At 40.3% G+C, this 11,265-nt stretch overlaps 1 protein-coding gene across 1 annotated transcript in view; it reads left to right on the forward strand.

Annotated features, from left to right (window-relative positions):
• The window catches only part of EXOC5 (exocyst complex component 5), a 53,976-nt gene that overhangs the window by 641 nt on the left and 42,070 nt on the right, over window positions 1–11,265 (forward strand). The gene's annotated exons all lie outside the window — the stretch shown is intronic.

An 11,265-nucleotide genomic window follows, 5' to 3' on the forward strand; every position in this document is an offset into this window, starting at 1 on the left:
GGGGGGGGGGGGGGGGGCGCGGCCCTTGAGATTGGGACGACAGGGGGCTTCTCGTGATTGAGTAATGACTCCGTTAGCCAGTGTTGGAAGCGCCGCTTTACCAGTTTACCCTTTCATTTGAGAAGGCTGTAGTCTCTTTTTAGGACAATAGAGGCCTACTAAACCCTTCCCACTGAAGAAAGTCAAAACTAAAACTAACATTTGTGTTCGGGTCTTGAGGAGTTGAAGTGTAACGCGTGAGACATTGACATTCTAATGTGTTTCCTGGACCGTTTTCAGTCTCTAAAACTTACAACTGAGCTAAGGGGAATCCAGTGTGAGAAGCTGTGATGCTTGAGATAATAGAAGAGGAAAATTTTAATTGGACCACCTAACAACAGGGTATCTCCTTTTGTGAAAGAAATGAAAGCTGAGATGTGAAGGAGAGAGAAGGATGGACCCTTTTTGTGTGTGCTTATGTTTCATACTGAGTAACAAAAGTGTAGGTAATAATTAAGACAATAAGTTGACAGTAGATAATTTCTCCATAGGTGAAAATTGGATTCTTTTTTCTGTGTAAGATTCAGCAGGCTTTGTTTTGTTATTTTGGGTGGGTTTTTTTTTTTTTTGGCTTAAAATTTGAATGCCACAGCTTTTGTAACAACTGGGAACTTTTCATTTGTTGCTGTTAATTTAACTATGTTTTGGAATTCTGTCAGCTTTTGGATAGATAATGCATTTGTTGAGGAATAGTGTATGCTATTGTTATAATAAATTGTAATAAAATAGTAATTTGTGAGTGAAGGAGTATAATTATTAGAAAGAATTGGGAAATATTAATTATATTTCCTCAGATTTAAGTGTAGGGACATATATTTATTGCATTAATTTCTCTAACTCCAAAATTGTGCCATTTGTTTATTGATTGACAGGAGCAGGGAGACCTTGCTAAAAGCTTTTACTGTGTGTTCCTGAGCCAGATACTAATTTATGAAGTTGAAATCTTTCATGAAATAGGGAACCAGCCAGCTGTTAATATACAGAAAACTGTTAACTTTGTCATACCGTTCATAAGATATTAACCTTTGGGCTTATGAATTCCCAGTTGTCTTTTTTTCTTTAAATGTTTGATCACATGAGTCCGCATATACTTCCTTGAAAATGTATTTGATTTCTGTTCTGCATGGGGGAAGGAGAGGAAATAGAGAAATATGTGTAGTTTATTTTGCTTTCTCATGTCTTGCCATTTACTAAGGTAGTTAAACTAAATTAGGGTCTGAGTTAATGCAATGACATCAGTTATGAGAGCACGTAATACTTAACAGTGATAATACAAACAACTAGTCCTGTGTCCACAGGGTTTATAGAGTGCCCTTGATTGAACATGCTTGTGGATCTTAACACATGTGACTTTCTCTTTGCTGACCATGTGTAACTTGTTGCTTCATCAAAATTAAAAGTGTATTACATTAATAGTTACAATTAAATGTTAATAGGAATGATAAGTTTATTTATCTTTTCAGCCCTACAGTGGATTCTACCCTTGAATAAGTTTTCACTGCTAAGTGAAAAGTTGGTCTGTTTGCTTTACAGGGAGAAGGAAAAAAGAAAAGAACCAAACTTTAGCTATCGCTGCCATTTCCTGTTGCTATTGCCTTTAGAAGATAGCTTGTAGGACAAGTCAGGGAGTGCCTTTTTTTCTCTTATTTTCCTTCCTTAGTCACAGCTGGAGAACTATGGAAAACAGGTTAGGATGTAGTCAAGGATATTTAGTTTTTATGCATCCTGGCTTTAATGTACCAATAAATTGGATTGTGCCTTAATTTTTTCACACTGAAAAAGAAGTTAAAGCAAAATTATGCTTTGCATCTGTGAAATGTCTTAAGTGTTAACCCTGTTTCTTTTAAAATCTTGTTGATCCTGTGAGACTTCCTTTTTAACATAAACACTTTCATACAACAAAAGTGAACTACACGATATTTCCTCAGTTGACAGAAAAGATTTAAAAGTTCTGTCTGCAGTGTTTCTAAATGATCACCTCAGGATGGACATTCTAAAAAGAGTTCATATGTGGTTTGTGTTATGTCTTATACATATAAAAAGTGGCTGGGATAGTAAATTTTTTCTCTGTTGTCATAAGTATTCTTCTCTTTTCACTGCACTGCTGAAAACTCTGTACTCCCTTCTCGCTTGCTGTTTTTCTCTCCTGTCATTCTTCTGCTTGGGCAAGTTACCTTTACGGGAGGATTCTTTGTTAAGCAGAGTCTGTTGAGTACCTACTAAGTTAATGAGGCTTCATGTCTCAAAGAATTTGCTATAGACATATTAATCCTATGAGATGTGAAGAAAAAACACAACTGGTTTAGAGCCCAAAAAAGTTTTGGATATGGGCATGCTTTATTTCATTAGAGATTTACAATATTCCTTGGTATGTTAAAGATTTTAAGAAGTTCATTTCCCAAACTTCTTTGACCATGAGAATGTTTTATTTTCTACTATTAATTTTGTGAATTCCATGGAACATTGGAAAATGTTGAATTATAAATAGAACTTGCCCTTAATGTTAAATAGGGGGAGAGAAGATAGATATATAGCTACATACTTTTGAAATAAAGTTATAAATGGTGTCAGGGGTCTAGGTAAAGTGCTATATAAGTGGAAAGGATAGGAAGATTACCTCTAGAAGTGGGAAAGGATTAGGAAGTGGCATTTGAATGAAATACAAAGGATAAATTAAATTTGAGTTTGTGAAACTGGGTGGAGGGACATTCCAATAAAGCAGACCATACAAGTGTAGATCCCCAAAACAAGGGAAGAGTTCATCTTAGTTCATGAAGTATAGCATGCATGAAGACAAGGAGTGGCATGTAAGGTAAGAGTTTTTAATCACTGAGAATTAAGAATTTGATTTTTTTTTCTTTTTTGTAAACGTGGATGCATTAACAATAGTGCTTGAAGTCAGGTAATTGGACTGTGGTGACAATGACTCTTTGACTTCCAGATTAGAATTTGAACAGTGAAGAACACCTTTGTATAAAAACATATTTATGTCTCTTAGATTTCAAAATAAGTTACACAGACTGAAGACTTATTCAAAAAGATTCTGTTGTTCAATTAACTAGTTAGTAATGAACATGAAATATACAAGTAAGGACCACTCCTTTACTTTCAAGATGTTGATATGCTACTTGTTTTAGCCATCAGATCAGATCAGATCAGTCCCTCAGTCGTGCCGGACTCTTTGCGACCCCATGAATCGCAGCACGCCAGGCCTCCCTGTCCATCAACTCCCGAAGTTCACTCAGACTCATGTCCATCGAGTCATATTAGCTATTAAATACATATTTATGGAACTTGGCCATCGATTATAGTATCATGTGTATAAAATGGATTCATTCAGTAAACATTTAGCTTTCCTTACCTCACCTACCCTAGGCCAGAAATCCTTCCAGGTACTGGAATTAAAAGATGGTTTGAGTTAAAAATCTAGTTGAGGGAGTGAAAGAAAAACAAAAGCAAAAACATTTCTTCTCTCAACACTTTACCAGTACTCTCAGTATTGCTTTACTTCTGACACCAGATGTATGGGGATGGAGATTTTTTTCCCACAACAATTCAGTTTTCCAACAGACACTGACTGGGTTTTCTACAATTCACTCTAATTCTGATACTGTTTACCTGGAGTTAGCTTAAGTCCCACAAAGGGCTCGAAGTTAAGGGCTCAATCTCACAAAAATGACCCTACTCTGGATATCAGTGTTGTCATCTCTTTCTGATTGGCCAGCCATAAATTGGAGGTTCTCATGACCTCCTCTTTGGGTTCAGTAGTTTGCTAGAATGGCTCACAGAACTCAGGAGAACAATTTAGTGACTAGATTACTGGTTTATTAAAAAGCTCAGGAACAACCAGAGGGAATAGGCGCATAAGGCAGAGTATGGAGGAGTACCACGCTGCCATTCTCTCCTTGGGTGTGCCACCCTTCGAGCAACGTGATATGCTCCACAACCAGGAATTTCCCTGGTTACCCCACACTTTAGGGATTTTTATGGAGATTTCATCATGTAGAGAATCAATTATTCACTCAATCTCTAACCCGTCTCCTCTTCACAGAGCATAGAGGATGAGGCTGAAAGTTCTGGGCTTCTAATCATGCTCTATCTTTCTGGTGACCAGCCACCATCCAGGAACCCATCAAGAGTTGCTTCAGTAGAGCCAAAGGTGCTCCCAGGAGATTCCAAGAGATTTAGGAGTTCTGTGTAAACCACTCCCATCAACTTTGTCACTCAGCAGATTAGAAGAGTTTTGGGAGGACTGTGTCAGGAACCAGGACCAAAGACCGCTGGAACAAAAACTCTCCTGGCACGCTTATCACTTAGCCTCTTAGTTGTCTTGTGTGTGCTTTCTTTTAGCCTTTCCTTGGGTAGGATGAATCCCATTTTGCTAGCCTGAAACAAAACATTTGTAGTGCTTTTCAAAAGAATTAGTATTCAATAAATGTAATTAAATCCACCGCAAAACACAGTCTCATGAAAATAAAATCAAATGTGGTTAAAAGGAGAAGCCAAGTGGGTACAATTCATTGAGTTCCAGTGCTGGAATCGCATAAAGCTCCTGTTTGGTTTCTAGTAGAGTCTTGGATTTACAGCACCATTAGAATGCCTATTTTTTATTTCTAGAGGGGAGCATGGTGGTCCTGTCTTTTTTTGGTTTTGGATATAAGGGGCAAATCTTGATTTTCAAGGTCCTCAGCAGGGGATTTAGCTATGGGCAAGCAAGTATCTTGAATTATTGTGCATCTGCGATGTGCTCAACGTTATTCTGTTGACCACAGCTGGAAAGTAAGAGAAATAGATGACAAAACCTGCCCTTGCTTTCAATTTAAGTGTAAGAAGAGAGAAACTTACAGATGTTACTGCTTCTGCTGCTAAAGTCACTTCAGTCGTGTCCGACTCTGTGCTACTCCACAGACAGCAGCCCACCGGGCTCCCCTGTCCCTGGGATTCTCCAGGCAAGAACACTGGAGTGGGTTGCCATTTCCTTCTCCAATGCCTGAAAGTGAAAAGTGAAAGTGAAGTCGCTCAGTCGTGTCCGACTCTTAGCGACCCCTTGGACTGCATCCTACCAGGCTCCTCTGTCCATGGGATTTTCCAGGCAAGAGTACTCGAGTGGGTTGCCATTGCCTTCTCCCACAGATGTTAGTATAAAGCAATAAATGACAAAATGGAAGTGTTACTGGTATCAAATATTATTCTGTGTTGGGATTTGAATTTTTAAGCCTCGTTTGCACGTGTGCTTAGTTGTAGCCAACTCTTTGCAACCCCATGGACTGTACCCTGCCAGGCTCTTGCGGTCCATGGGTTTCCAGGCAAGAATACTGGAGTGAGTTGCCATTTCCTTCTCCAGGGGATTTTCCTGACCCAGGAATTGAACCCTGGTCTCCTGCATTGCAGGCAGATTCTTTATGAAGTGGGCCACCAGGGGAGCCCTATCAGTTTCATGGGGATTGTTTAAGAGTGAAGACATCAGTTGAGATAATCTAGGGAAAAAATCCTTTTCCCACAAGTATCCTTGTGGATTGAGTAACTTGGTCACAGGTAAGGAAGCAGACGTAACATGAGTTTGAAGAGAAAGATGAGAGTAGGCTTGTGGTAGTGTGCCTGTTCATTTTGGGGTGCAAAGAAATCAGGTTAGGTAGTTCTGGATAAGGAAATGGCAACCCACTCCAGTGTTCTTGCCTGGAGAATCCCAGGGACGGGGGAGCCTGGTGGGCTGCCGTCTATGGGGTTGCATAGAGTCGGACACTGAGTGACTTAGCTTCAGTAAAATAAGAACTTAAAAGGGTAGATTTAAGAGCGTGAACATCATAGTTTTGAAATTGCATGGGGAAGTTTCTGACTAAAAGTGAATAGTGTTTTAAAGATTAGTTTGACAGTGGTCTGTTACATAGTGAATTTAAGAAAAGTACTTTCTACAGGAAGTACCTGAACCTACTTGTTAGTTGCTTTAATAGGACCCAGAAATACTTCTTCCTGAAATCCTCTGAGCCTTTTTTTTTTTTTTTTTACCTTGGTAAGTGAAAATATTATAGGTTCTTTGAGTTTGTAGGTGGCTGTAACAATGGACACGGGTTTGGGTAGACTCCAGCAGTTGGTGATGGACAGGGAGGCTTGGCTTACTGCGGTTCATGGGGTCGCAAAAAGTCGGACACGACTGAGCGACTGAACTGAACTGTAACATATTTTATTGAATATTTTTGAGAAAGTTTAGTTGGATTTTCTCAAGGAGAAAGTGTTAAATTAGGGATTTATGTTCCTGTTCAAGGGCTTGAGGTCTTAATTTTTAATAGAAATGACTACAAACCCCATATTTTTATTACAATTGGTAATAAAGAATATGAAACTTATAAGAATATGAAATCAGTTTAACAGATAAACATACTAATAAATTATGTGAAGTTTGTCTTCCCTGGTGGCTTAGTGGTAAAGAACCTACCTGCCAGTGCAGGAGATGCTGGTTTGATCCCTGGATCTGAAGGTCCTTTGGAGAGGAAATGGCAACCTACTCCTTTTTTCTTGCCTGGGAAATCCCATGGACAGAGGAGCCTAGCGAGCTACAATGTATGGGGTGGCAAAGAATCAGTCACAATTTAAGTGACTGAGCATGCATGCAAAGTTGAATTTAACATGATAGTATCTCTGTAGTACATACTTAGATCGTTTTGGCTGATTTTGCTTTTAATTACTATAGAAAAATAGAGATTAAGATATACTTTTGTTAGATTCATGAAATTGTAGAAGATTTTGGGGGGAATTGTTTACAGGTATCTTTGAGAATCCTCAGGAGGAATTGGTCATTTAGAGGTCTTGAAGAATTTGTTAATTTGCCTATCTTTTTCTCATTGTAAATGCCTTTGCAGTGCTAAGTATTAATAAGTTACTGGGATTTATTTAGTTTTATAAGCAGAAAAGATTTTTTGTTTTTTCAAAACTTCCATTTTTTTAAAATCAGCAACTGATTTATCTTTAACTCTTGTGATAATTTGATTGCCTCAAGATAAAACCTGCACTTCACTTCCAGGATACTGTTCTCTCCTAGTAGTTCCTCCTCCTTTACTGGTCCCTCTTATTTTGTCTCTTGATGGTTTCCTTTCCTCTTCCTGTTTCCACATGTTGGCATGCCCTTCTTCCTGGGTGATCTAATCCAGTTCTGAGGTTTTAAATAACTTTAAAATTATATCTAGCACCAGTTTCTTCCCTGTCATACAGCTTATTTTTCTGACTATGTGCTTTACATTTTCACATGTATATCAGATTGGCATCTTCCGCATATAATATGCAGAATAGAGCTCTTGTTTCCCCACTCCCTTTTCCATCTCCTTCCCAGTCTCAGTAAATGGTACCACTCACTGTTCATACAGTTGTTCTGGTTGCAGTCATGATTCCCTTTTAAAATTTCTTGCCATATCCAGTTTATCAGCATTCAGTTCACTCACTGTATCAGTTCAGTTCAGTCGCTCAGTTGTGTCTGACTCTTTGCGACCCCATGGACTGCAGCACGCCAGGCTTCCCTGTCCATCACCAACTCCTGGAGGTTGCTCAAACTCATATCCATTGCGTCAGTGATGCCATCCAACCATCTCATCCTCTGTTGTCCCCTTCTCCTCCTGCCTTCAATCTTTCCCAGCATCAGGGTCTTTTCCATTGAGTCAGTTATTCACATCAGGTGGCCAAAGTATTGGAGTTTCAACTTCAGAATCAGTCCTTCCAATGAATATTCAGGACTGATTTGCTTTAGGATAGACTGGTTTGATCTCCTTGTATTCCAAGGAACTCTCAAGAGTCTTCTCCAACACCACAGTTTGAAAGCATCAATTCTTTGGCCCTCAGCTTTCTTTACAGTCCAACTCTCACATCCATATGAACAGATCCTTTAAAAGGTCATGAACCTGGCGATTTGACAGTATCCCTTACATTGCTACTTTGATCTGAGTCATTAGCATCTCTTGACTAGACTACTACAGTGTTGTAGGTTTTCTCAGAGAAGCTGACTTTAAGACAGTTTAGTCCCATGGACGGAGGAGCCTGGTGGGCTGCAGTCCATGGGGTCGCTAAGAGTCAGACACGACTGAGCGACTTCCCTTTCACTTTTCACTTTCATGCATTGGAGAAGGCAATGGCAACCCACTCCAGTGTTCTTGCCTGGAGAATCCCAGGGACGGGGGAGCCTGGTGGGCTGCCGTCTGTGGGGTCGCACAGAGTCAAACACGACTGAAACGACTTAGCAGCAGCAGCAGTAGCCGTGTGCAGAATATTTATTAGAAAGTACCCTTGGGGTGAGTATATGTGAAAGGACAGGGTAGATAAGCAAAATTGGGTCTTAGGAGAAATAGCAGTACAGTGCTGACCCAGCAACAGTGGTGATGATTCCTATGGGAAGTTCTGAAACTAAAATTACCTGTCAGAGTTGCCCTGATTTTTACTCAAGTGGTCAGGCCTTTATATCCTTGTCTTAGTAATTAGATAGAGACCACATTGGCTTTCCCAGGTGGTGCATTGGTAAAGAATCTGCCTGCCAGTGCAGGAGACGCAAGAGACCTTGTTTGATCCCTTTGTCGGAAAGATCCCCTGGAGTGGGAAATGACAATCTGCCCCAGTATTCTTGCCTGGGAAATTCCATGGAGAGAGGAGACAGTCCATGGGGTCGCAAAGAGTTGGACGCAACTGAGCAGACACAGACAACATTGGGAAAAGTATGGCATTGAGTGAAGGAGCTCTGTGCAGCTGAAGGATCCCTGAAAATACTGCCAGGTGAATGCTCTGCTGGCAGCACTGCTGGCAGCTAGAGCAAGACCCTTCTTGAAGGAATATCTGGACTACACATCTGTGTTCCCTGCAGAACACTCCTGTGCCACTAAGCTCCATGTTTTCATATACATTGGTGGGGGGAGGAGACAGGTAGCTCTTCTAGCACTCCATTTGGGGTTCTTACCCTGGAGGAAAATTAGAAGTGGAATGAGTGGCAGAGTCATCTTGTCTACCTGGTTATTTATTCTTCTTCCATAGTAAATGTCTCCTTGTGGATGTTAACATGTGATACTAAGATCTTCATACTTCATGCCCAGTCTCATGTGTCCATTCATGTGTGTCAACCCCAGATTTCCCTGTTCTCTTTCTTCCAGTCTTTCTCCTCTTATAGCTAGGTCCTTGGCCACTATCCATGAGTCCATGTATATTCTAACTAGGTCAGTTTTCTGACCACCCATGAGGATGAACAGTCATTGCCTTTTGGGAGGATATTTTTCTTGTCACCGAGTTTCAAGGCCACTGCTGAGGGAAGTTGTGATTGCAGCTGCTGTTCATTTTTATTTGACACCAACATGCTTAGCCAACTCTTGATGAATTAAGCTCATGCTTTTCCTTCTCTGTCATCTGGTTTCAAGTGATTCCCATAAGGCCATACATATGAATTAAGGGAAGCATGCTAGTGCAATAGTAGTGAAAAACATGGGCTACCTGCTTATGCGTTTGCTTTCTGGCTCTGTTCTTGTTTGATTCTGGGGTTACTACTTCCATCTTAATGATGAATAGTTTCTGGATCTACTTAACATCATGATTTCTTGAGTCCATTGGAACCTAGACCTCCAACGAAATCTTATGACCCCATGGATTATACCTCACCAATGTGGCCTTGGATTAAATACCCCCTCGTATTACAATTTCTCAGGTATAAAACTAGGCTATATTAATAGAACCTACCTCATAGACTTGTTAAGTATGTGTTAAATAAGATTGTAAGTGCTAGGCACATATTTGGCACATAGTAAACACTTTTAAAAATTGGTCATTACAGTCTTATTTAGAAGTCTTTCATGTGTTTGTCAGACTTTCTAAAGTTCTGAGTAGCTCTAAGCATAAATTCCTTTGAGTCATTGTTTCTCAATTTGTGCTTGTAAATTAAGATTTGTTAAACATGTCAACTCTTTTGTCTCAAGTGAGGTAGACTCAGGTATGATTATATAAATATGTTTGCTAAGAGTTGGAGAAGGCAATGGCACCCCACTCCAGTACTCTTGCCTGGAAAATCCCATGGAAAGAGGAGCCTGGTAGGCTGCAGTCCATGGGTCGCTGAGTCGGACATGACTGAGTGACATCACTTTCCCTTTTCCCTTTCATGCATTGGAGAAGGCAATGGCAACCCACTCCAGTGTTCTTGCCTGGAGAATCCCATGGGTGGAGGAGTCGGGTAGGCTGCCGTCTATGGGGTCATGAAGAGTCGGACAGGACTGAAGTGACTTAGCAGCAGCAGCAGCAGCTAAATGAGTAAATTGTATTTTAGAGGATCAGAATATTTACTTTGCAGAATATCTAACTCATCCTTATGATTTAATCATCAATCATGTCAGCACCTGGGTAAACTGAATTTATTTATTTATTTGCAGTTATTCCAAAATATTGGCATATTCCCCATGTTATATAATACATCCTTGTAACATATCTTACATCCAATAGTTTGTACTTCCCATTACCCCACCCTGATACTGTCCTCTTCCCTACCATTGGTAACCACTAGTTTGTTCTCTATATCTGTGAGTCTGCTTCTTTTTTGTTATATTCACTAGTTTGTTGTATTTTTTAGATTCCCCATTATAAATGATTTTGTACAGTATTTGTCTTTCTCTGTCTGATATATTTCACTTTCAGCATAATGCCCTTCAAGTCCATCTGTGTGCTGCAAATGGCAAAATTTCATCCTTTCTTATGTGCTGAGTAGTGTTTCATTGTATCTATATACTGCACCTTCTTTATCAGTTCACCTGTTGATGGATACTTATATTGCTTTCATATCTTGGCAATTGTAAATAATGCTGCTATGAACATTGAGGTGCATATATCTTCACAAATTGCTGTTGTTGTTATTGTCTTTTCAGATATATACCCAAGTATGGAATTTCTGGGTCATATGGTAGTCCTGGGCTTCCCTGGTGGCTCAAATGGTAAAGAATCTGCCTGCAGTGAGGGAGACTTGGGTTCGATCCCTGGGTCGGGAAGTTCCCTTGGAGAAGGAAATGGCAACCCACTCCATTATTCTTGCCTGGAGAATTCCATGGACAGAGGAGCCTGGTGGGCTACAGTCCATGGGGTCGCTAAGAGTCAGACACGACTGAGCGACTTCCCTTTCACTTTTCACTTTCACGCATTGGAGAAGGAAATGGCAACCCACTCCAGTGTTCTTGCCTGGAGAATCCCAGGGATGGGGGAGCTTGGTGGGCTGCCGTCTATGGGGTC

The sequence above is a fragment of the Bison bison genome, unplaced genomic scaffold (assembly GCF_000754665.1).
Source record: "Bison bison bison isolate TAMUID 2011002044 unplaced genomic scaffold, Bison_UMD1.0 scf7180017864254, whole genome shotgun sequence".
Lineage (NCBI taxonomy): Eukaryota > Metazoa > Chordata > Mammalia > Artiodactyla > Bovidae > Bison > Bison bison.